Below are 27,484 nucleotides of genomic sequence, written 5' to 3'. Positions count from 1 at the left end.
AAATTTGTTGGTGTGCTTTTCACAGTGTCTTGAAATTCTAGCAGAGTAAGTTGGCTGTACAAACCTAATTATCTCAGCTTGCTTTTTTTTTTTTTTTTTGCAATGTTATTTTGATTTACTCTTGAAGCTCTAATGAACTGTATTAGGAAAGAGATTACATGATTTATGTAACATTAATTTTCTTTTATTCTTTGTGATCTGCCTTGTTATAAACTATGAATTGTTTAAGTGCTTTTTTTGCTTTGAACTAGCAAAAGAGTGGCAGTTTCTCCTGTTGTTTTTTTTTTCTTCATTTTCTACATGAGTGTAAAACATGACTTATGTACCAGGCTGATAACCTGGTGCATAACACAAAGGACATCTCTGTGGTGATCCTCTCCTGTTGAGAGGGAAAGAGTAAGTCAGCTTCTCTTCCCACCTTTGGCCTCACTAATGAGAACTGCAAAAGATTGAGCTATCAACACTTGTATTATTTGATTGGGGAAAGAGTTCCACAAGAGTGAAACAAAAGGTCTAGCCCAGCCACAGGCATGCATACTCAGCTTGAGGAATGCTTCCAGACCTGTGTATTTTTCTTTTGAGTAGAGGTTCAGGATAATCTTGATGCCTAAATAATGTTTCTTCTCTCTGGAGGGGGACAGTATTCCTTTACCTATTGAAAGCCAGCAAGCTTATGGCCAGTTGCTAGAGAAAGTTTTTGTGCAAGTTTGCGAAATTCTGACCAAATGGAGAATTGAAAACACTGAAAAATTAGGTAATTATTTTCTTTAAAGCATCTCTAGGAGCTGTGGCTAACTTAACTAAAACTTCAGACACACAGTTCAAAACTTCTTTTAGTGATCTTGTTATGTTCCCAATCTGAAAAGTCTGGTGTTTTGGAGCCCTTTCTTAGGGATATATTGCTGAATGCCAGTGAATATATTGCTTGGCGTGCCAAATTATAAGGTTATAGAGGAAAACTTCAAGGCAAATTAATCTTGCGGTCACTTTCCATTCTTTCTAGTAGTTGAACTTAGTGTTTACAGTGGTTTCAGCCATTAAACAAGTCTCTTTAGATTATGTTTTAATTGCAAAAATACTATATGTTTTCTGGACCATAAACAGAGTTCAAATCTCAGACTATTCAGAAGTCCCGTCACTGGAATTGCCACAGGAATATTTTTCTCGTATTTGTAACAATAACTTTTTCAAGGAAGAACAAAATCGTGATCTCAACCAGTTGACTACCTAAAGTGCAATATATATATAAAACATGTAAAGCTATACACACTGTTTGTATACATATGTGTACAACATGCATTGTTACAGTATGCAGGAGTTAGTATTAAAAGTCATAATTCTTTTGCTGGTTTTGAACTTCAATTAAATTTTCAGCCTGAGAGATGTTTTCTACACCCGTTTTCACAACAGACACATTCTGTCTTCTGCCCATAACTCATGTTTGAGCAAATGTTGATCTTAACTATGAAGGAAAGAGGGATGGTGTTTGGATTTTCTTTTCCTCCCACTGAAATAAAGGGAAAGCAAGTAATTTGAATCTTCATTGAGGAATTAGTTCATGTAAAGGGTCAGTAGCTGGGTTTGGTACTTGAAAGTATTCCTTCTCTTAACAAAAATAAATACGATGTGCAGTTAGCATTAAGTAGTGCAATTTGGTGCCTCGAACAATTTAGAAACTTAAAGCATTTCCCCTATGATTTTGTGACACTGTAACATAATATCAGCAGTTTTATGCTATTCAGCGGAGTTTGAAAAATGACATTGTAAACTTTTCTTTGTTACTTGCATTTTTGAGGGCGAGATTATGCAAAGTGCCAAGCCCTTGTCTCATACTGAGTCAATATGAGTTGAGAGTACCTCAAAGATGTTCTTAGCATGCAGAACCAAGCCTTGTGTATCCAAAAAGAGAAAAAAGACAGTAATACAGAAGGGTTAAGGAGAGACGTCGACTACTTATTAGATAAGTTATATAAATAAATGCTTTTCACGCTTGACAATGCTGGCTGAACTGTGGTGACATTTCTGTGTATCTGGATTGCAGGGTATCAATGTGTTGCTACATATACCTGTTTTCTAGAGGACCAAAATGTATTCCTGGTTGTCATGACTTTCAGTTCAAGCCCACATTAAGAAAGTGTTGGGTAGCTGTTTCTGAGACAGCCAAAAGAATATTTGTTGAGTGATGAAGGGCGCTTCACGGCGGCCTCACTGAGTGCTGCTGGGAGGCACTGAGCAGAATGGGAGGGCGTGGAGCCATAGGTAGCTCACACAAACCCCTTGAGCTCTGGACCAGTTAGTGCTGCTCAAGTAACAGAGCTCCCAGCCCTCCATGCTGTGTCTGAGGTAGCTCCCATATTCCTACCCTCCATGCTGTATTCTGTAAAATGATGACAAAAGCCTGTATCTTACTCATATCGCAGCAGAGCTGCAAATACAAACACACACACACAAAATCCCCAAACAAACAAAAAAGCAAGTGTCACACATCTCAGTAGTCAAACTATTTCTTACCAGTAAATTATGGTCCCTTGTACAATGTGCAAGTCTAAGTTTAGCTTTATCTAAGTTTTGGGTTATAGGAGTGTGCTCTTGACTGAAAATCCAGCTGCCCTTTAAAAGATGTATGAGAACACAAATTTGTTTAATAAACTCAATTTTCAATACAAAATCTATTTTGGGTTAAGTGAGATTGTGCTTTTCTATATACATTCAGAATATTATTTTTAATGTCTGTTATTCCATGTAGCACTAGCCATCTCTGAAAATATTCTTTAGGAAACTCTTAATAAAGAAACTAACTCATGTAATGTAGCACATTGTGCTTCACTGCAAATTTAACATTATCCTGGATTTATTTCTTTTCTTGTTTGTTTACAGAGAAACCTACTGCAGGTACCAGACCTCCATGATTTCAAAAGGTAAGAGCTACTTTGTTCAAAGATACCTGAATGATATTTGTCAGTTCAATATAAATCTGGCTGTAAAAAAAGAGTAACAATGATACGTAAAAACAAAATTTAATGAAAAGAACTCACATTATGGGTGAATTTCATGAATCATGTAAAGGTGTGCATAAAAAATTGAATATGTACACTTTAGATCTCAGATCTGATAAATATTTCATTGGATTAAGAAATGCACTCTTGAAGCTTACCTGTATATAAAACATAAGAATGCATTATGGAGGTAGGTAAGGTACTCTGTCAATTAACACACTTGTGTGTGTCTGTCACTATAAAAAAAAAAAAAAATCTTGGAAATTATTAAACTTAAGGTGGCTGTATCTATGAAATTTAAAAATGGAAGCCTTTGAATGAATGGAACTAACTGCTGAGATCACTAACTACTTGCTTCAAATATATATGATTAACGAGATATAACTATGGGATCTACTAATACGCACACTTAAAATATAACTTCATCCTCTAAAGTGTCATTATAAGTGTACCCTTTGGGGACGGCTTGATTGTTCCATTGCTGAAATCAGAGCTAAGATTGCAATTGACTTCAGTGACATTAGAGTTAGTCCGACACCTAATGCTTTTGACAGGTTTGCCATGAAACTCTGAATAAGCCCATTGCTGCAAATTTTAGAAAAATCCCACTGTTGTGAAAATGCCGTTGTGGATTAGCCCCACACTTAGATGGGACGCTGACACTTTTGGGAAGGGCCTTGCACTGGATTTGGTCCTCTTGAACTTCCAAATATCTGCATCACCTTACCTGTTCAGCCTTCTCGGTGCAGTTTCTGCATGTGGCTGCCTTTGGCATTAGGGTGTTTTTGCTTTGGGTTTCTTTAAAGATGCTCCTGCCGGTAAAGTTAGAGACATTTATTTTTCTTCAGTCTCCCATTTATAGTGGACAGAGGAGTGTTTTGATGGGAAGTATCAATAACGTATCGAATGCTTCTATGGACTGGATTTGAAAAGCCTAAGCACCAATAATCAGTGTTGCTTCTTCAGATTTTATTGATAGTGCATTAGCAGGTGGATATTTCTTTTGTGATATCTGATAAGCAAGTGTGTGAAAGTGCTAGCAATTCAATATAATAGGAAGGAACTGACTCTTCAATAAAGCAAAAAAAAATCACATCTGAACAAATGGAGTGATAAACTGCCACTAAGTTATCAGCAGGTGGGCTGAACTCCTCTATAATAATTCTTTAGAAGTAATGAGAAATAGTAAAGAATGGAAGTATGTTTCTGTCACTTCAGAGAGAAAATGACTTTGTTTATTTTGAAATAGATGTTTCTGTTCACATTTATTTCTTCTACTTGCTTATCTGTTTGTGTGGTTCTATTCTTTTTGGTTCAAGTTGCCTTTGGGTGCTGAGGAGAGGAGGGACAAGAATTTTCAGTGGTAGAATCATCTGTATAATACAAGCAAGGTGTGATGCTTTCTAAGGGATAGGTACTAACTTTGCTGCTGTAGGTACATTTTTAAAAAGTGGAGCTGCATATGCATATGATACTACTACAAACTTCTGCTAGTGTAATTAATATCAGAATTTGGCTCACTGGTTCTGTGACAACTTTGTGGCCACGTTTTGTATGAAAAATGTGTATGAGGTTATTGTGGTTTTATAATGATGTGATTGAGATCAGCACCTACTTCAAAAATCAAAAAAGCTATAATTGCATTGTGAATGGTAAGGTGTAAGGCATACAGCTTCTTACACATCCTCCATACCAGGGCAGGCTTATCTTGTGTATCTATTACCAGTTCATAATGTAGCAGATGTGTTGCATGTTTTCTGTGCTTTTCCTTGTTGCCGAACAAGGCTGTTTCCTCCCCCCAGTTCCAAATAAAAATGTTAAAAAAAAAAAAAAAAAAAAAAAAAAGTGAACCCAGTTCTCTTACCCACACTGTAACATCCAATATTGTTGAGTGTTCTGAGGTCTGAAGATGAAAGAAACAGGCCATAAGTTATGGAGCTAGAGGACAATATAAACAAAATGACCTTTGGTATCATGCTTGCCATATTCTGATGAATAAATTGAGTTCATGTTTAACATTCAGATAATATTCCTGGCAGAGCAAAACATTGCCACATTAAATGTTCAGATCAGAAATGTTCAATGCAGACTAAATTAAGTTGGATCTGAGGACAGCAAACTTAAATGAGTAACATGTGGCAATATTTGATTTAACAAAGAAATGTTTCTTTTTCTTTTTTTTTTTTTTTTTGTTTTGTTTTTTACTGTAAGTTTAAAAGTATAAAGATACACATGCCACAATGCAGTGCCAGGAACGTTAACTGCTTTTGATCTCTCTCCTCAGATATTAACGTCTCCCCCCGAACACCCCCCTTGTTTGGCGTCTTAAGAGCTTTCATACCAATAAAGATGCAGGGAACAGCAGTCTTTGCTTCTGTTTCTTCAGCTTGTTTTCTTAGTGTTGCATGATCTATGCCCTGGAGAGGTCAATTTTAATCAGCCCCCAGGCACTGCTTAATATTTAGGGCCAAATTTTCAAAGAAGGCCTCAGTTGGATTTTGATTATGAGTGTATGATCGTTTCTTGCACTGTTGAGCCTCCCAAACACATGTATGTTTTTGCCTGCCAAAGTACAGTACTAAACTCTTTGAAGCGAAGACGTGGTCGTCCATGCTACTGACATGTGGGTTCTTTGTTTGCAAATTGGATAGTTGCACATCTGTGTGTATCCGCCATTTATTACGGTTGTACAGCTGCACCTGTATTTGATTGTAGGAATGAAAGGGTAGGTTTGGAGTTGAAATTTATTTTTGGAAATTCAGAACCAGTTTTCTGTGAGGGTAGTATGATTCTCAGTCATTTCTTGTTTGCTGTTTTTGCAGTTTGGTCTTTGGGAAGTATTCTACTCCGTAGAAATCTTAGGTTTGTTGGTCTTGAGAGTAAAACGTAACTATATTGCTAGTATTTTAATAAAAGATTTCTTGGCTTCATGGGAGCATCGAGTTCACAGGGAAGATGCATAAATCTAGTCATCCTTGAAAAAGACCATTAGTCATTCAGGCTTAAGCAGTGTTTAAGGGAGCAGGCACTTTATGCACAAGCCCCTTTAGATGGCTGTGATGATTTCTCACTATTACAATTCCAGTAGGAATGCCAAGCATAAGCATAGAAAAATGCCTTTTGTAAGCCACTAACGCTGGTGCCAACATAGAAATGTGCCCAAAATAGTAATGATTTATGTAAGTATTGCAGAGCAGCAATATTCAGTACTTTGATGTCACTTATGGATAGTTCACCGAGATGGGGGGACTGCTAAAACATATCCACAATTATTACTTATGCATGTGGTTATATTCTGAAAGATTCAAGATCAGGACTCTGTCTCTCTTATGGAAGAGGAGTTGGTGCCTGCCTCAAGGATTATTTCAGTCAAATATATTGGTGTTAGAGAAATGCAGTCAATGCTGTCCAAACATGCCTCAAAATTGAAGGATGTTTTTCCTGTTACCCTGACTCTGTCAAACTTGCACCATTGCAGCCAGCTCAGATGTAGGTTGATTATTTTTTTTGTGGTTTGGGAAATCCCTTTGTAGTTCTCTATGCACAATTTCCAGAAAACCAACTTTAGGAAATTCATTAGCATCCAGGACAACCTTGATGGAAACAAAGACCATTTTAGATACAGACTTTTCAGTGGGAGCAGCAAGTCCCCTTGCTTCACAGACCTTTCCCCTGCTTGCAGCACGTGCTGTGGGTTGCAGTCCTGCCCCACAGACCGGGAGCAGCAGTTGGAATGTAGCCTTAGGCTTCAGTGCAAGCAGCGACAAGCCTGTGATGATTTAAAAAATGGACAGATTGGAAGGGAGCAAACAACTAGTAAAAGTTCACAACCATGCAATTATGGCATAGTGGCTCTGCAAGCTGAAATTCATTGGCCATTTGAGGCTCTCCAAGAGACTTACCAGCCTCTGAGAATTTCTGGGTTTTTTTTTTTAAATTTATTTCAGTCTTACTGTGGGTTCAACTTTTGGCATGTCTAATGCTACAGCATAGGGCTTCATAGAGCACACAGCCAGAAACTTTAGAGTTGCCCAAAACTTCCTCTGTATGTGTTCCTGTATGTGCACAAATTCACTCATATCCTGTAGGACATGCACTTTTAATTTTCTCAGTTCATTCATTTGAAAAATAGTGGGTTTGCATGTATGAACCTGGAACATAACTATGATGAGGAATAGAAATGCAGAGTCATGAACACAGCTGCAAACTGATCTTGCTGCCCCAGCTTATTTTGGACACTTTTAGGAGCTGAAAATAATATGTAAAGAATTGTTAGTTTTGGGAAAGGCAGAATTAGCATTCCCAGTGCTAGCATAGTTAAACAGTATCTTCATAAAGTGAAATTAACTTTGGAAATTGTGTCTTATGGTTGGTAATAGAAAGGAATTTAGATACAGAGAGAAAAAGAGTAAGAGCAGGAAACAGCATTCATCATGATTACTTTGCTTCTTCACCTTTGAGCCTTTATGAGAAGCTCCAGAATGCTACACTGCATGCTGCATTTTTTTTAAACTTTCTCAAACTATACAGAGATCTTGAATCTTCACGTGAGATCTTCACAGAACAGTTTGTTTTAACACCCAGAAAATGAATTAGAAAAAGCCTTCAGAGTACATTATTGGCCTTTGTTTGGGATAATATTTTTTTGTGTGTCTGGTTTTAATGCTGCTTATCCTTTGCAACAGCCTGCACTGTGTCTGAGCAGTAGCAGGAGAATCAAAGGAAGCAGCTAATAGGTGCTGGCTTACGTGGCTTCATCTGGGCACCATGCTGTTCAAACTGCGCCTGACGGATTGAATACCAGTATGTGTGGGAGTACCTGTCACCCGGGTTTACTGTTACATCCACGTTTGTAGAAAGAGAAGAGAAAGGCTGAAACATTTCTGTCATGTTGTTGATGTTCAGTACCAAAACGCAGCTCAGTCACAACAAAACCATACTGGTAATGAATAATGCCTACTGTACAACACAAGGAAATTGTGTTTATTTTATAGGCCTTACAGTTATTCTGTCTGCTTGGTATGAGACACCCCAAATTCTCAGTAGATTCTTTTTATTGTCATTTGCGCTGACTCTCAAGTTCTAGCTTTGGTACTAAAGCAAGCAGGCGACATGCTTTCACTCAGGCATTTGGGATATGTACTGTAGGAAACAGTTCTTCTGATACAGAAGGTAATGAAAAGTCTACCAACACTGAAACAAAAATGTGTTACTAGAAACAGTGACAGCTTGTCAGAGTGAAAAGTAGGATAACTTCCAGGGATGTGAAAGAGCAAACGCCATGTGAATTGAAATATGTACGACTCGACTTAGTGCTGGAAATATGCTTGGCGACTTGTTTTTGGTTTGTTGTGTTTGTTTTTTTGTTTTTGTTTTGTTTTGTTTTGCTACTTTGTTCAGCATTGTAAAGCTGCATTGGGACGGCCATGGGGATTTTGTGAGAAATTTAAGCAAATGAATGTGTCAGCTGAAAGATGGCCATAGATTGGATTCTGTCCTAAAAAGCCCTTCCCGGTATTGGGAGTTCTGACCTGGAAAAGAGTTTGAAACTTGAACAGGGCGGGATGGATCCCATCATCGCTGAATCTTTAGCAGAGGAATCTCTTAAAAGGATACTTTTTAGTCAGGACAAAGGCAGCTTTAAAGCTACCATTTGCCAATGTGTAGCCCTGAAGCTCACAACACAAGAATCCACCTTCATCCAGTGATCTAGCTGACTGTGAGCAAGGCATGAAGCTTGAAAACCTTTCCAAGCCTTCTTCCAAAAGTCCCGCTGATAACAGGAAAAGATAACTCCTCATCAGATATTACCTTGAACGTTGCAGTTGGCATCTGGCAGGTTCTCTGATACGAAAACCCTTACATTTGGACGCTGTAGGGGTAAGGATTAACTCTTGGAATTTACCAGCCTGGGCTCAGTACCTTGCAAGCTCGGTGTAGTCTCAGGACAGGAAGATCTTCCCACGTGTATTTTCAAAACCAGGAGAGCTCTTCTCCCCTCCTTCCTCTGTTCATCTCCAGGAGGGTCTGTAAGGGCCCCCGGGGCCGAGTCCCTGTTTATTCTTAATGAACAACACAGTGCCTGGTGTCCTTCAGAACGTCTGGCTAGGCTGTTGTCCTTCACCCCTTCTTCCACTGCAAGGCTGTACACCATTGAGCAGAAAGAGACTGAGGCTATTGCCAGGAACAGACAACCACGCTAACATGTTAATTAGCTGCTCAGATTTGTAACATCAGTCTTAGGATTTCACATGTCAAATAGGAAATCTTAATGTTAAGATGGGAAGGTACGTTGCTTAATGATTGTTTTGGAAAGGTATGCTCAAACAAATGAATGAACAAACAAATGAACCAATGAACTTCACTGTACGTATCGAGCAGTTTCAGCTGTTATATTAATAACATTCTCAGTGTCCTCTTTTGAGAAAATGTGATCTTTAAATTATTAGAAAAAAATTATAGGTTATTGTGAACTGAAATATCTCTTGTAATACTACTCTGACTAGTCTGCTCTTGAAATGCAGATCAAATATAATGCAAAACTTCGATAGTGTTTGGCACTACGGGAACAATTTGATTTCTGTCTCTGTCAGCTTGAATAGTGACAGAACACTGTCACAATGCTTTACTCAGCAAATTTAATCTGTAAGTTCTGTATAATTTCTGTATTCTGATTATACCACGCTATCTGTCTCAGCTGTTTTCACCATTGTGTTAACAGACCCATTGTGTCCCTTCTTGTAACAGACCTTCATCGCTTTAAGATTATTTCCAAAAATGATTCTGTTCAGAAGGTCCCAGAACTATCTTTCCTGTGTGCCCAAAGAAATTTGTCAGACTTTTAAGGGTGCTTTTTCAGCAGTAGTAACATTAAATTCAAAACTGTGGGTGGGCCAGATTCTTTCTCTGAAACTTCCTATCAGTCTTCTCCTGACTAGCTGTTGACCATCCTTTCTCAGAACTGGGTGAAACCAGACAGAAATGGGTGCATCTCTCATCCCTTATCACGTAGTCCAGAATATACACGGCTGTGCAGGCCTTGTCATCTTAAACCTTCCTCTGCCTTAGAGCCCTTCTTCAGTGGATGACGGTTTTGATTCTACCATTCTTTCCCATTTTCTGTTGAGAGGAACCATCCCTGTGCTGAACCCGTAAAAATGCATGGAGGCTGAGGCTGGAGAAGGTTTCCTTGACGCTGGTGTTGGTAAGGGTGTTTTTCTGTTATCCACCAAGCCCTGCAGTAGCTCATATTCTCAGAGCAGCCCTGAAGCTCTGTAACAGGTGACCTGCTAAGCCTGAAGCCATTGTAGTAAAGCTGTCAAGATGTACAGCAAATTTGGACTCTCTACAAGCAGAATTTGAGAGCTGTCATCACACTGAAACCTTTGGTTCTTTAAGTCACATTCTATAATGTACAGTTCAATGAACAACATGCTAATGTTCTGTTTTCTAAATGTTGTTTTGACATTTAAATGTTCAAAACCATCTTGAGTTAATTAAATGTAGAAGCTTCTAAGTGAATTGATTGTGCTGACAACTCATCATCTAATTACCCATAATTAGGAGTAAAACAACATTAGCTAATAGAAATAATAAATAATTGTGATAGGGAGGAAAATTCAAATGTGCTGTCCAGCAGCACGGCAATTTTTCTCCCAAGCAGAATTCACACATGAAAGCCCTGAATATAGTTCTATTTAATCACACACTGTACATGCACAGGCATTATTCACTGAAAGTTTTAGGTTAATAAGAGCTGGTCTGAGAATAGAAAGTACTAAATGATCTTTTAGGCTGATGAACTCCAGAAGCTGGGGCATGCTTGTTGGAACAAAATAATAAGTCAAAATAGATCAACAAGGGGTTTGAAGAGACAAAAAGATATTTTTGCATCTTCTACTAATCTTGTCAACACCACTAAAAGCTGAGGGGGAAAAAAAAATATCAAAGGAACCAAGAAGTCAATTTTGTTTGATTTTTATCTGTGCTCTTTGCCAGTTGTTAGCTGGCAGATTTTAAACTTGGAGAAGTCAAGTGTGGGCAAGTTCTAATTGTTCACTGATCTTCAGGACAGTGGTGGAGACAATGTTTTCAGTCATTTTGCCTGAATGTTTATCACCAGAAGCAGTTTTATTTACTTATGGAAATGTTAAATAAAAGACATCTGTTTCTTGATGACCCAGAAAACAATGTAGTTGAAACCTAGTTTTCTTTTTGTGTTTAAAGCTAGGAAAGACTTTGAATTTCTGTGTTTTCTTAGATCTGTAGTTAGCAAAGTGTCTTCAGTCTAATGAGGTATAGAGACTGCAGGAATGAGTTCCTTACCACAGGCATCACTAGTTGCTGCCAATCTTTTTATTTGAAGTAGTTAATCTATTTTTAAGAAATTAATTACCTATTCATATCTTAGGTGAGGTGGAACCAAACCTTCTATGTTTATTATTACTATATATGTAATTTTTTCATGTATATATTACTTAGTGTGCTTTGGAATAATAAAAATGAAAACAAGTAATAGATTTTCAAGCAGGTAACATATTCAGTTATGTATGTTCATTTTACTGTGTGCTTAATGTGCATGCATTTACCGTAATTACTTACACAAAAAGGATTAGGAACATAAATACAAATGAAAAGCAACTATAGCGTTACGGCTAATGCCCAGCTTGGGACAACACGTAGGAAAAAAAACTCTTTAAGATTTCTTCAGGAAAACGAACAGATAGAAGTCACAGCAATATCGGTATGAGCACAAGATAATGGGGATGTAAAAGTACATGCGATAGGTGCATATCTAACAGGCCTGCCGGACTGAGGAACGGACCACACGGAGCCCACAGAAAAACTATTGGTAGAGAAAAAGAAGAAAGTGAATAGAAATTCTATCTTTTTTTTATTATTATTTTAAAAATTGATTTTATTAAGGAATCTATATTTGTGGTCGCATTTCTTGTATTTCCATAATTATCCCAATATTTTTGTTTCTATTAACAGAAGGGAGAATGGTTATTATAAAATATTCCAGTCGTAAGATTTGAAGACAGCCTTTCATAATTATGTTTCTATTTCCTTTACAACTTCTCATTTTCCAAGATCAATTTTTACTTCAAGAAGTGATCCATAGATACTGCCATGAATATTTATATTTAGAGAATGAAGCAGGAGCATTTGTAAATCCTTACCCTCTTAATTAATGCCAGTCTTCAAGGTTGTGTTTCCCAGTGATTGATAATAAAAAGGTTTCAGTGTGGCATGGTATCCTTTGCAGCATGAATCATACAAGACCATAAAATTGTTAGCTACATCATTATGGCTGAGTGTATTGTACTAAACGAGCACATATCAGAAAATGAAATGAATGTTTTATGTGTTCTCTCAGCTAGATTCAGGTAGTGCGCAAAATGTACCTTTCTGAACAAATCATATCTCTAAATGTGTTTTTTAAAGTTTGCATAATTAATTTGGGTTCACTTTTTCCTGATTGAACACAATGAATTTAATTCCATGTGTCTTTATTTTCCGTGCTGAGTGGCTGAGAGCTTGATTTGGCAGTCGCATTAATAGGGATAGAAACGTGTGCGTATTCCTGATTTCACTAGCATTATTTACACGTATAAGGATTTGTGTAAGCACTGCTTAGGCAAGACAATTTCCAGGCCAGCTATAATTAGTTTTAAAAAGTCGACTTTCAACTATATTGGTTTTGTCTTTAAAAGAAGTCAGGTTGTTGGGGGGAGGTGGAGGGACAGACACAGATGGGGGACATAGAAGGGACACACCCAGAAACGTTCGGTTAGAAAAGCTGCAGTAATATCTCACGGGATTTGTTATTTTGTGATTTCATGCTCACATACTCCTTCAGTGACTAGCCCTCCTGGCAGACCTCTTGCATGATGCTTTATTGTTTTTTGTCTCTCAATGGTGAGACTGTTGCAATATGGGAGATGTAGTCCAGGTAGAAAGTTACATTTACAACATAAGAGCATATAGAGTAATCTGACACATTTGCCATGAAATGCATCAGTGCCACAGCACCAAGGGCAGTCTTAATATCTTCTGAAGCACTTTCCTTGGAGTCTGATGTTGCCTTTGGGATCTATATAGCAATACAAGCAGGAATAATCTTACTAAGATAAGTGAAAAATTGGATCACCACCGAGAATCCTTTTGGCTACTATTAGTGGCTGATCAGGTGAAAATCACAGTACACACATTTTTTTTACAAATGTATTCTTACAAAAGGTGTAGTTTTGCTGATCTTGTGTCTCTTGCATTACTCGCCCATTTCTCCTGCTGTGTCTTTTCTTCACTTCAGTGTTCATGTAGGATCTTTGACTATCACCTTTTTTGACAATTAGGTACATTTTTTTCTTTATATGCTAGAACTGATGAAAACTTTTGTGAGGGTTTTTCTAGCCTTTACAGTGTCATAGAGGTAGATCTAGGACAGCACATCTGAGGCTTCTTGGCTTAGTCTGCTGTGTTATCAGTTCTGTAGAGCCAGTCCTTCAAAACTTCCAGCACAAGAAGCGTGAAATCTTTGTAGCCCCGAGGGATTTTCACTTCTTTTTCTAATGAGGTGGAGGTTCTAAAGGTACTAGAGTTGAATCCTAGAGATAGGATGAGATGAATCCACCCCTAATCATGAGTTATACACTACAAAACCAGTAATCTTCCCTTGGAATTAAATCTACGCCATGTATACTAAGCTAAAAATATTTATGGTGTGACACTTCAATATCATCTGCTGTCAGCCACCAATCCCCTTTTTATTCTGAGCAATAACACACCCTGAGGGATAATATTCCATTGTAACAAAGTTGAAAAAAATAAAAAGTCTTTCATCCTTCATGCATCTTGCAGGGGAAAAAATAAAAAATAATAATGAAAAAAAAATCACAGAAGTCTGAACATACAGAGAAGGAGCAACTGTGTTTAGATTAAAATCAGAAAATCAGTTTACCTGCATTTGGCCCATAGTTAATATGGGTGCTGTGCCAAATATTACTATAAATATTCTCTCTGAGCATATGGAAACAAGTGTTACAAAAATCCCTCAGATCACTTACTTGACCTGTTAATTTTAAATTTCACTGTTTACCTACCAAAAATTCTCAAGTTTCCTTGGTACTGAGGGTACCCATAGGTTTGGATCCCTCCCATTCCGAATTACCGTGACTTAAAACCTCCTTAATCTTGAAAGGATTGATGAAGAAAGAATTGGAGAATTATATTTGAGATTTTATTTTTGCAGTGTAATCCCATCTGCTATAGCAGAATCCTCTGGATAGAAATTGTTAACTTCCTGTTCCTGTAAATGGTTTTTAATAACATCTTGTGTATCATTGTTCTTACTTTTCATTTGGTAGCCAGCAATTTTTAATTAGTACATTAGCCAGAACTGTACAATAATAATTCCCTTGTATTTATCTTGAATTTGCGAGGAGCAGATTAGTACAGAAAGACTGCTTGTCCCTTTAAAACAGAGAGAGAATTTAATTACCGTATCATTTCTTTTCTTCCCAGAGTTGTGTTTTGCCAAACAGAGAAGCAGAGGAGGCTGAGAGCTGTTGGGGTATTGTGAGGAAAGGCAACCTGCAGATTAATACAGGTTTTATGAATTGCAGCAGAAATATAGGTGGTGCTAGACTGGTACAGGCGTGTTGTAAACAGAGGTAGGAGAATGTTGTTTCTTGTTTGGTGCTTTTTTGGTTGGATTTTTTTCTTTTCTTGAGCCACTTAATTAATTCTTGACAAGCTTGCTGAATTATTTGTCAAATTAAAATAAAGAAACTCCCAATGGAGAGGTCTACTAGGACAACTGTTAGGAAGAAGCACAAACTTTGGACACACAAGGTCGCCTAAAGAGAAATTTATGCAATGAAGAACTTGTCTATTTTTCCAACTGTATTAGTCCCATATAATATTTCACATTTGTCCTCATGCTTTGCTTTGGCCTCGGACAACTACAGACAAGATAGCAGTAGTGCTGAAAAAAATCCAATTATTTATTATTCATATTTTCAGGAAAGCATTTCAGAGTGAAGGAATTCCCCTTGTGGGATCCTGGGGAGAGGGGGGTGCCGCAGCCAGCGTGGGTGCTGCGCTGACAGAACAGGAATCGCAATGGGCTGGAGAGCAACTGCTGGGTATTGCACCACTTCTGGTTGTCCCGGCAGGGAAAGGGAAACCACTGCAGGGAGAAAGAGGCGTAGAATAAAAGGGATATTACACCAGGCTGGGATGGGGATTACCATCATAAACTTTTTCACCAGACGCACTTAAAGGAATTATCGGTGAGGTTTTAGGAGTTGCTATGTAGGCAGCCTGGTATTGTTTGATTTTGCTTCTGGGCTGGGGGGGAGGCAAATGTAAAGACTTTTCCAGGGCAGTTGGCAGAGAGATGCAGGACTGGTTCCTCTGCTCCTGGCCCTGGCAACGGCAGAGCTGTTCAGCCTCTCCCCGTTTTCCACCTGGGGTGGACAGTGGATTTTTACCTTCACCAGGCTGGAAATAAGAATGGGGGAAATGGATGAAGTTAGTATCGCAGACCCTCGTGTGTCTAACGTCCAAGTGAAGCAATCAGGTTGTGCAGCCCTGTGTAAGAACTGCCACACCTGGTCAGACAAGAGATTTGTCTCCCCAGTATCTGTCTCTGAGAGTAGTCTGTCATGAATATCACGGGCAGAGGATAAAAACAGAGTGAGCCTACGGTAATGCTTCCTCAGGATGCTCACCCCCATACAAGAGCTTGTTTTATGAGTTTCCTGAGCAACTTTCAATTTAACAGCCTGGGATGCACTTTTTTCCTCTAAGAATTCATCCTTTTGCTTTTTGAAGCAATGGGAACCATTAGCATCCATACTGTTCTGTCACAGGCAGTTGTGTGACTTAATCAGGAGTTGCGTGAAGGGTATCTCCATCAGTCATGGTGAGCATGCTGCACGCCTGCTAATTGCATTTGGTGTCCCTGGTTCATGGGCTGGGAGAAACCACAGATGCTCAGTCCCTTTCTGGCTGCTGCCTCTTCATTTTATCATGCTGACAAGCACCCTCCTCAGAACAAAGCTGATATTTCCCTTTTACTGAAGTAAAACTAAAAGCTCAGTGGCAAGAAAGTAGATGTTTTACCATAGAAAATGTAGAGTTCTGAGAAGGGGGCGATTTTCCTTGTAAAAGATGCTCCTGTTTCAGATTGACTCCTTCCTAGCTTCCTATGAGGTCATTTGTCCTAAGTCCTTTGGAAGTCAGAGGGGAAAAAACAGGTCCCTCAAAAGGCCTGTGTAGGTTCTTCTCAAGAGTATGTGAAGTTCAACTCAGTGCCTGATGCAGCTGTCATCTCTACACTGTTGCACGAGACAGCGGTTCAGTGGAAATGTGAGCAGTTGCTATTTATTTTTCAATGAAATACGCACACTTCTAATCTTGGTCTTTGGATAATAGCACCCTAAGTAAACTAACAGAAACTGGCAAATTTCCAGGCATTTTCTTTTTCCTTACTGTGTTTCTTGAATATATTTTCTTTTTCCCTTGTTTAATGCTTAAAATGAAGGGAGACTTTCCTGTAGCAGTCATACAGAGGTGCCTTTCATGAAGTGATTGATTCACCTTCTACTGGGGACAGTCTCAGGGAGGCAAATTGAATTAGGAGGAGGAGAGATTCTAGTTTACAGAAGATAGGACTGTGATTTGAAAATTAAGGAATTTATTCCCTTGCCAATACATGAACAGAATTCCAGTCAACAGCAATGGAGACTGCACATGAAGAAAGAAGATTAGAGCAGTAAACCAGACTATAGCAATATTGTCTTCAATGTATTTACATAGGATTCATATATTCTACAGGCAGCTGTGCAAACCTCAAAGTCTGCTTAGTAGGGTGCATTTTTATGCAGATGAAATTACTGCAATTTACTTCTCCTGTTTAACTTGTATTTTTTTTTATTTTTTTTAAATTTTAAAGAGGATGGGCCACACTACTATCAGTCTTACAATCCAGAGTGTGACCTCACTGAACAGGGGTGTTAATCTTGCAGGGAGCCCCAAGGCTGGTGATGCACTGGGATCAGCTTGTCGCTCTCATGGATCTGTGGCCGCACAGGGGTTCTCCCCTCTGCTGCAGGCTGGGGATCAAGAGAACTGCCTGTTTGCTGCTCCCGAGTGAGATGAAGTGGTGCACTCCTAGCACTAAATAACACGGTGTAAGGCTCGGCTTTGCTAATTCTTGTTTAATTCAGAGTCTCATTATATTTGGTGATGTTCCTTTAGACTGGATCTTGGAGTGAAGTGAATGTGACAATTGAAATTTATTTTTCTCTTTTTAAAGGGAAGGCAGGAGGAAAGGAGTGAAATTAAATGACAGTTTCTAACTATCCTGACTCCAGTGAAGATTCAACGAGAGAGGGCAAAAAGATATTCCCCTTAAGATAACTCCTCTAATTTAAGTGTTCAGATTTTTTCTCAGTAGTAATATAAAAGCAGACAGAAAGTTTCCTACATTTTTTTTTCTTTTTCCTTCCCTCTGGGCAATGAGGGGTTCTAATTACACTAAAACCCCCTAGTATTGACTTTAATAGCTTCCCCCTGCCTACATGGCTGCTGTATATGGAAGGCTGAAATATCTCAAATCATTACAGTGGGAATAAGCTGTTCTTTGAAAGAACATCCAAGATTTTCCAACTTTGACCAGTGTGGAAGTTTTATGAGAATGACTGTGTTTTGTTCAAGTTAATTTCTCTGCTGCTCTTTTTCTGTGTTGCCAGCAGAGTGAATACTATTACAGTACTTTCTTAACAGGAATGCTCTGTGCCAAACGTTTTAAAGTGTTTTATTTTAATGTCACAGATGATTAAATGCTTTAGTGTGACTGACAAGCTTTAGTAAATTTGTACAAATTAGATATACTAGCTCTTAGTAAAATAGATTTTCTAAACCTGTTTTGTGTGAGAGGAGAAGTAGCAGCTAATGATAGTAAAATACATTAAGATGCTGGCAAATTAAAAAAGCCACTTGCAGCTTGGCAGTAGCGGTATGACAGCTCTCTGTGAGGGTGAGGCTGGAGACTATCAATACAACATAAACACCCATAGGGTTTGCTGCGATATCATTTTTACTGTAGAGCAAGCTGAGCTGATGTTTCCTCGGGATTAGAATACCCTCTGACTTGCTATTAGGAGCAAAGCCACTGCTCTGCTTTTCTCTGATCATTTTTTGAGGGTGCTGGTACCACTGGAGACACAAGCTGTCAGCAACCTTAGCGTCCAGACTGATAGGAAGACTGTTAAGTAGGCCATAGTAAAACATCTCTGTTAATGCTTTTTGCTGTATTAGCTCAGGTGAATATGTAAGAGCTCACGGAAGATCCAAGAAGGAAAGGTCTTTTAGAGGTCCAAATAAAGCATTTCTGGTATGATTCTTGAGGAGGGAGGAGAATGGGGGGAAAAAAAAACCTCCCAAAGAATCCCTGCACTAAATGGCAGAGCTGTGCACATGTTTAAATGCTTTAGTAGTAGGTGTTTTACAGCTAACAAAGCTGAATGTATGTTGTTCTGGCTGGTAACACATGAAGCATGGATGACTTCAGGTGTTCTAAGCTCCTAACTGAGATTTTTTAGAACGAATGTCAGAAATTCACCAGCTTTCAGGAGAACTGAAGTTAACTTCTGGCCTATACATGCAACTATGTGATTTTCTACAGGAAAAGAGATGGTACAGGGGGCTTCCCTCTGGGATCCTGAGTTGGCTCCATGTGGTTGTAGTTGCACATGTCTCTTTGAAGGACTAGTCGGGATGCTCTTGGCGCTGAGGCACACGGATCCATGGCTTGCATCCTTCTGGGCTGCAAAGACAGCTGTACCTGGTGTCTTGTTCTGGTGGTGGGTTGTGCTGTTCAAAAGGGGGAAAAGGGATGCGCATCTCAACAGCCTCCATGTTTTTAACAAAACGCTGTGGCTGCTGTATTTGGCAGGGAGCTGAATCTTGCAGTTGGGTACCACATAACCTGGTGGAGGGTTAGGGGAGACGGACTGAGAAGATACCTCAGTTGAACAGATTTCTTTCTTCCTTTCTTTTTTTCAAGAAAGGTGTCTAATCATGTGTGTTTTGTACCTCTGTTTCACATCCATTTGTGTGAAAGGTGAAGCAGAAGCTCCCTGCAGAGGAAGCCTTTTATTAGGTGTTCGTGTTGCGTTCAGTCCTACGAGTGTTCGCATCTGCAGCCACAATCACTATACCGAATAATAACATATGGTAGATACATTTCAGGTTGAGCATTAACAATAGCAGTGTTATCATTGTGCGTTTATACCTCATCGCGATGTCAGTGATTTGTATTTGCTTTTAAAGATAAGCATTTTTCTTCAAAATAACACATTTTAAAGAAGCATTTTAAAGTTAAGAGTCTCTGAATCTCCCTTCAAGATGAAAGGTAATGGAGTGCATTTTATCATTACATTATGATCTAATAAGAAGAATAAAGGATTCTTAAGAAAAAAGTGTTATTAACAACATTGTCTTTTTGATCTATGGAAAGATAAGTGTCCTCTAGTGGAGGCAGAACCCTCCTCTTCTTCTCTTATAAAGCTTTGTTCTCTTCTGATGCATATTAAGCACCAGATGAAAAATTCTGTTTGTCTGTGGTCTAACAATGAAATACCTTGTAGGAAATGAAAAGGTCAAGCTTTCCCTGTCAGTGATTTATTATAAACAGTGCCTCCTTCTTTTATTTCCTGATACTTTGCATTTGGATTAGTGATGATACATCACCAGCTGCTAGATAAAATATGAAGTTGGGAAACTATGGTCAAACATTTCTGCTGAGGAATGACCCTGTAATCAGCTCCCAGCACACACAGGTCTCACTTGATTTATCAACCCAAACCTGAGATTCTAGAGAGGGATGAATTAGTTTAAAGATATCTAAGGGATAATAGCTAAAGCCAAAAGCGCTGCAGGAAAACCGTTTGTCACTGGCCTGCCCTGCCCTCCTTAATTGCAGAAAAATTGAGAGTGGATACGTAAGGCACCTGATATAAATCATTGGTCAAGTAACCAGCGATGTATCAAGTGGGGGAGTTGCAGACCTTTTTCTTTTGCGCTTTGCAGGCAGGATGCTTGCAGTTTTGACACCAAGAGGCTGTTGGGCCAATATGGTTTGATGCACATCTGTCTCCATGCTGACTTCACCTTGGCCTTCTGTATGACTTCATGCATTTTGTTGTTCATTCCAGTTTCCGATGTGCTATTTTAAGTGTCGCTTTCTGTAGTTTCGCATTTGGGGACCATTTGTCCTATTTTTTTTTTTAGCTGAGGGTGTAACAAAAAAGGAATGTGCAATTGCCAAACACATGTTGTAAATATTCCCTTATTGCAGAACATATTTGAAAGTTTAGTGCTTGTGGAAGCAGTATTACCAAATGAATGAAATATCTGCACCCCATGTTCATATTCTTTTCATTCTCCAGTTGTTGTTTAACTACATTTACCTCCCCAATAAATGCACGTGCCTAACTTCATCAACCTTGCACGCAGTTTTGGTAGAGCTAAATGATATTTGATTTCTGACATCATGCCTGTGCTCCATGAAGTTAAGCACGTGCATGTACACAAATTCACATGATTGCAGGGCCTTCTGCTATGAGCATCTTGCCTTCCAGTGCACATCAGGGAAAAATTAGAAATTAATTCAGTCCATGTAATCTGTACATTTGAAAAAAAGCCTTGAGAGAATAACAGCACGTTTTTCTCAGTCTAGCTTTAGTTGAGATTTTTGAGAGATATGGTCCAAAGCATAAGGTAATGGTACGTCCTCTATGCCAATATTTATTCTTATTCCACATGGCTGTGCTTGTGCCTCTGTTTTTCCTATATAACGCAACTTTGCTAAAAATTAATTTTGCAGCCTAAGTAAAAATCCAATTGATTGCTTCTCTGTTTGCTTATTTGTCGCTTGGATAACATCATAGCGAGCATGGTGCAAAATCCATTGTAATCCTGTAAATGAATCGGTGTACTGCAAATTCCCTCAAATGAGTAGGTAGGAGAGTGCAGAGAATCAGAGAAGAGTGTAAGATGGAGAGGACCTCTGTAGGTCACAGCCCCTTCTTCTGGACCTGGTTAACAGAATATATTTTATACACCCTTGGGTAGAAACGAAAAATATTAAGGGAGTCAGGCACTTGATTTCTACTCGCTTCTAATGAGTCTTAGACACTCATCTACCTTTACATTGCTGTTGTTTTTTCTGGTTCTAAATTTCATCATTGCACTGAAAAATTGGATGTGCTTAAGGACATTGCTGATTATGGATCAAAATGTCTTTAGAATTGTGTTTTAGTGAATAAAACATTAAAAATATTACTTGCTCAATGTAAGTGCAATTTTTCAAGGCTAAGTTATGTTAACAGAATTTATTATTAAATTGTGTCGTAATTCTTTTAAGCTAATGCATGAAAATGACCTCAAAATCAGATCAAATCTAGTTAAGAAGGTGATTATCTAAGTCCCTAAATGTCTTTCATCCAGAAGCTGTAAAAGAAAGAATAAGACTTACCCAATCTAGAGAACATGGGCATCATAATTTTAACCACAAAGAAAATCAATTAAAGAAAAAAGAGAAAAACCCAACAACAAACATTTGCCCATGTTAAGTGGCTTTTGCCCACCACGATTAGCATGTGTTTTGCGGTGTGTGGAGCACTTACTTCCCTGCGTGAAGGTGAAGCACTACTGCAAATTGCTACACCAGGAAGAGACTCTTTTAAGATTGAATCGCAGGGGCACTGTGAAATTTTTGGTTGAAAATGCTTGTCAGCTTGCTGTAAAGGATAATGGAATTTGATTTCACAAAGCATATTTCATACTCAAGGTGTCCCAAACCACTCTACAGATGAATGAGTTAAATGCTGGAGAAGCGGTGACTGTGTAGGTAAATGTGGCGCCTATTATGTACTCGGCGGTAGCTTACACACAGCTGTGGACAATGGAAACAGGTTTTCTCTTTTATTGTTAAGGGTCACCCAGGTTAGCCCCTGTTCTTTTTGAAAAGCACTCTGGGATTTCTAATTTCCACCTGGATGATCAGCAGAGACAGACAGAAAGGGCCACAGTTTAATGCTTCACCGAAAGGATGGATGAATGATTGTTGGATGATTAATGGCTGGTCTGCGCTGAAAGATGACAGCCTGTTATAATGGAGATAGCTAACATGTAATTTTCTGCATACTGCAGTTTCATAGCCTCAGCGTTCCCACATAGCGGGCATTTCATGTGGGTAAAAGACACAACAATGAAGACGTAGTTTTTGGTTAGAGTTTGTCCCCTTCTCACCAGAGAGCAATGCATGTGATGAGACACGCTCTGCTCTGCTTGCGCTGGCTTTGTGCTACAGACTGCCGCTGCAGAGGTGCTTCAGGGGCTGGCAGCTGCCGTGGCTTAAAACTAAGCACAGCCTTGACAAGAAATATTTCAAAGGGGACAGATGTGTCTTTCATCACATATCCGAATTTTTGCTCACTGGCCACATGACATTTAGGACATTATTTATCAAAACCAGGCCTGAGGTTTGCTGATGGACTGATGCAGCTGGCTCTGCAGCCAGAAAGTTGTGGAGCCAGGCAGGGAGCACGGATGCCCAGGCACCAACCTCAGTGGGGCTGACGCTCTGTTACCCTATTGCATCCTTGAACAAGGCCTGGAGGTTTTGTTAATTACATCAATTCTTACTATTGCTGGTTGATCGATTGCTACAGACTGACGATTATAAAACAAACAAACAAACTTCACAAATGGTTTGCCTGATTTGAATGTGGGGTTTTTTTCGACTTGAAAACATTCTTTCCGCGTAGTTGATTCAAACCATATTCGTAGTCAAGTTCTACTATGCACTTGTCTACAGAAAGGCAATCTCAGTTGTACCCAAAATGTTTTTTTAGAACCAGAGTCTTAATTTCACATATGTGCACGTTACTGCAAGAAGTGTTCTGTGAGCGAGGGCAGAGGAACACAATTTCTGGTGGTTTTGTGACTGATGACTGTGCCGTTTTCACAATCATTAACACTAGACCTGGGCACTGTTGCATCGCCTGGCAGGTCTAATTTGAACTGGGTTTGGCATGATCACGTTTCTGTTGAATTAGTCAAAGCACATTACACAGGCTTTGTCCTAGCTTTGTGCTTTTACCGTGACTATAGAAGGACATGCTGTACTTTATCTGGCATAAACTCTGAGTGGTACAGACAGATGACACCTGATCCAGTGTGCATTTTGCTGGTACAAAATTATCCTATCAAAAAATTTCATATCAAATCTGAACTAGTAGAGTAAGGTTGTATCAGACCAGCACTTTATATTGTGTGGCTACAGAAATCTTTAGCTGGTACTAGAAGTCTTAAAGGCTCCTTTACTTTGTTGATTGATCATAGTTTTAGAAACTATTTCTCAATTTTGAAACATTCTGATTAGAAATCTTTGTTGGGAGCCTAATATTTAATAGAGAAGTGAGTTGCTTTTATCGATATATATATTATTTTATGGAAGCTGTGTTTTCCTTAAATTACCTTTTATTTTTCATACAATTTCAAAGTCGCTAAAAAACATAGGGGGTGTATGTATGTTTCTCCATAAGAAGCCAAGATATTAAAAACAAAAATTCAAATAATCTTGGTCAGTATTGTGTGGAAAAAATACTTAGTTTTTCCAGTAAACATTTTAATATTAAGCAGCTAAATTCCAGAAAGCTTTAATTATCTTTGAATAAATCTTATTATCTCTTTAATGAAAGGAACTTGCAGCTGCTTACAGATATTCTACAAGCAAAACAAATATGCTGATCTGATGATCTGATAATCTGTTATTTGTTACCTTGAGTAAAAGGTTCATTATGTGCAAGTATAAAATATAGAAAGTCAAAGGCCAGATTATCAGGAGATGTACTGAAGATGTAACAGTAAAACTGCATTGATGTATGCTGTTTACAATTGGTTGACTGTTGGAAAGTTCACGTTGAAAATAGCATCAAAACAGTTTTATATGTACCTACATCTATTTATAATCTGCCAAGCTTAGAAAATCCACTTGTGTATCTTTGTCTTATTTAAGGTGTTTCTTGATGATAGAAGAGTTATGTGAACTTTATTTGATTTTTAATTAAAAATAATGGATTGCTCAGTTGTATTGATTATTGCTATTTTCAGGTGTTAAAATCAGAGCACAGCAGAATTGATTCTGCTGTCTTAGTTCATTCAAAGTTTAGTGACTTTTAGGTAGAGGAAATAAAGAAATCAGCTTATAAGGCTTGATCCTATTGTCACATGTATACACAGAGCCATCGGTAAAAAAATACTGAAGCACTTATGAAGCAGAGAGTGAGATAAATTTAAGTTGCTTCATGTGGGTGTTTTTAACTTAGTGTGAAGAAGTGAAGCATTCATCATTTGTAAAAAGGCTAGATCTCAGTATTGATGGATTGTGTGTTTTATTAGTGTTTCTTCATATTCTGCACTGGTTTAGTTAATAGATAAGGACCAAAATAGGTATTTGTTTTGCAAATAGTGTGATTAACAAAGCACGTTTATGATTTAAGAGAATTTTCTGACTTTTTTCTTCTTTTGTATCTTCTAAGTGTCTTTATTGACTAATAGCATCTGATGTATTTTCATTTAATTGAAAGGATTGTGAAGCGCTTTACATACTTAATGATATACTTTCAAATTTCTGCCCAGTAGTGAAGTCTCTCAGGTTGTCTGTTCAGAAAAACGGAAGCTTGGGACAAGAAACAAAGACTTCTGCAGGCATTAAGGCTGCAGCAATAATGTAGGTCAGTAGAATAGAAATTTGATGACTGAAGCTCCAGGGTTAATATCGCAAAAGTTCCTAGAGCACTGGAAGGCATATCAGGTCTTTAACATAGCGGCATACTGCCACCTAACATCACATAAAGCATAAATTCAGCTCATCTTCACCACAGATCCAGTCACGAATTTTTCCCATGTTTTAGACCGTCTACCCAAACTATTTAAACATGCTTGGTGGGGATCATAGGTCAGAGTTGCTTTTAAAAGGGCTAGAACCAAGCAAATTGTTTGGGTAAGGCTAATCCTGGGAGTGAGCGAGCTCTGAAGTTGGTGAAATTGTCTCAAATTGAATCGTAGATCATCTCACTGCAAAGACCTGCAAGACTTGCTTTTCTCCCTTACCGAAACACCCACGTGCCTGGCAAGGACAGGCATTCCACCCGGGATGTGGGCAAAGAGGTCCCTGCCTCCCTGTGGTTACTCCAGTAGCAGACTTACTGGTGCGTTCATTTCCTATAACGTGTCAGTCCCAAGGACGTTTGCTGGTTTGACTAATTCAGAAAATAGGCCTTTGGTGGGAAACTTCATCCTGATGGAGAAGGTAAAGGGTCTGTTTGTGAGAGCAGCCTACCCAGCTGGGTATGAGGAAGGAGGATAGCAGTCTTCAGAAGTATAACCTGAAGAAGACTTAAGAGTCATCGAAAGAGATGAGTAAAGTCATCATGTGCTTTATCCTTCCGTGAGTAGAAATATTTCTTGGGACCCCCTGCACTGTAGCTCAGGTAAGGGGAATGTTTGGACCCAAGTGGCTATCTCACAGGTAAAGCCCCTAATGAGATATGCTCAGACAGCGACTGTTATGCAGCAAGTACCAGCACCTCTTCCTTCACACATTTAGAGGTTGTGTGACAATCTCCCATCTACGTATTCATGTTTCTTGACCCTGTTTACTTGTAGGATCTGACAGGATCACAGAACTAATGCGACAGGCTGCAATACATTTAAGATAGAAATAGATTCATATTTCTACTTCAGTGCTCAGGTCAATGGAGTCACTTCAGAATTGCATTTATGTTGCTGAGAGAAGACTTTGGCCAATCGCCCACTCTGTCCAACACATTAAATTTAAAAATAATTTAGCTAGCGGTTGTGAATACCCATTTCCTGCCAATAACCTTAGAATACCCTATTGCCAGGAGATATTTCTGAGCTCACTTTGTGAGTCTCGCCTCGTAGTGGTACTAGCCAGGAAGCCTTTCCAGTGCCTCATTGCTAGTGCTTGACATCCCAGTTTTACTGATGGCAGATTCAGTCATACGTGTGATGGAGAGAAGAAAACGAAGCCCTCTCAAATGTATGCTGTTTATAAAAAGTGAGTCTGCATTAATGGAAGATTCTCAACATCTTTGATTTTGGATTGTGGTTGTTTGTTTGGTTTTTTTTTAAGTAGGTTTTAAATATGTTGTTAAAAACTTAAAAGGAAGTTGAAAAATAGCATCTAATTGAATGAAGAAATTGCCATCCTATGTGAATGAAGAAATTGCCATCCTATGTACAGTACTCAAGAACATAGTAATCTAAAACCATGATGATTAAAGAGCAAACAAGCAAGCAAGCTCAAAGTCCTTATACCAGTTTTAATCATTGATCATAGGTTTGCTCTTCATTTTGGTGGTGGGAACTTTGGGTAAGACCTTAACCCAAACAGCATTGGTAACAAAGACATTGCCTTCTGGGTCAGTGGCAGAACTCCATGCTAAAGTACTTCAGAATTAGGACTGGTCCATAATGAAGCTCAGTGTGAGGTTGATTGGAATTCTTTGATAAAGAATATTTTTTAAATAAACTGTTGTTCTCATGTTTGTTTTAATGAAAAAGATTAGGAAAACATTTTTCTGTTAGAAGTTTAACTCTCATGTTTATGCAATAGTAGGACTTTGCGTTTAAAACCAGGCAATATGATTAAATTATTTATGTAGCAGCTTTCATGTTGGTTTTTTGTATGGATTTATTAGCGTGTCAGTTTGTGTGCTGGAAGCCAGATTCTTCTGTGTGTAGTGCAGTGCTCAACAGAAACCCTGCCTGGACTCTCAAATCGGAACTTAAACTGCAACCCTCACTAGGATTCGTACTATTTCCTCCCAAACTGACCAGATTTATAGTCAGAGTTCCCTTTTTCTACCCGATGTGCATTCCGTAGAGGTAATTTCTTCTTTAGGGACCCAATATGGTGTTCTTCCTATAGCACAGACAAGAGCTGAGTTCATATACCCAAAATGTCCTCTGGCATCTTCAAGCAATCTGCTAGACTTCTCTGTATTCTTCTGCACTTGCAGCTTTCAGGTTTGGGATCTGACAGTGCTTTTACATGCAGAGCAAACTGTTAACATGTCACTTGTTCAAGGCAAACAGTCTGTGAGAGTATAGTCTGGCCAAACAAAAGATCATGCTATCGGTCTGTGTAAGTATGTCCGAAGTCCCTTGGCTGTGCAAAACATAAGGGTCTTCCCCCAGCAGAAAAATGTGCTTTTTACTGCAGAAAGAAAATACGCATGTTGTGATGAGAGCTAAAATGCGAGCCAATGGTATTTTTATGGCGCTACATCCTAGGAAGGCTTTGACCAAAAATTAAATCAGCCCTCAGTCTGTCTGATGTTTCTTCAATGGGTAAATTGCCCTAATCTGCTTTTATGTTT

General features: G+C 38.7%; 1 long non-coding RNA gene across 7 annotated transcripts in view; it reads left to right on the top strand.

Moving 5' to 3' along the window:
* The window catches only part of LOC129785618 (uncharacterized), a 786,935-nt gene that overhangs the window by 547,263 nt on the left and 212,188 nt on the right, over positions 1 to 27,484 (top strand). For all 7 annotated transcript variants that reach the window (XR_008749761.1, XR_008749763.1, XR_008749764.1 and 4 more), the window contains exon 7: positions 2,878 to 2,918. This is a non-coding gene — a long non-coding RNA (uncharacterized LOC129785618). The remainder of the gene's footprint in view (positions 1 to 2,877; positions 2,919 to 27,484) is intronic.

Source organism: Falco peregrinus, chromosome 14 (genome assembly GCF_023634155.1).
Source record: "Falco peregrinus isolate bFalPer1 chromosome 14, bFalPer1.pri, whole genome shotgun sequence".
NCBI lineage: Eukaryota > Metazoa > Chordata > Aves > Falconiformes > Falconidae > Falco > Falco peregrinus.
The sequence above is the reverse complement of the archived record's forward strand: the minus strand, read 5'-3'. Positions and strand labels throughout refer to the sequence as shown.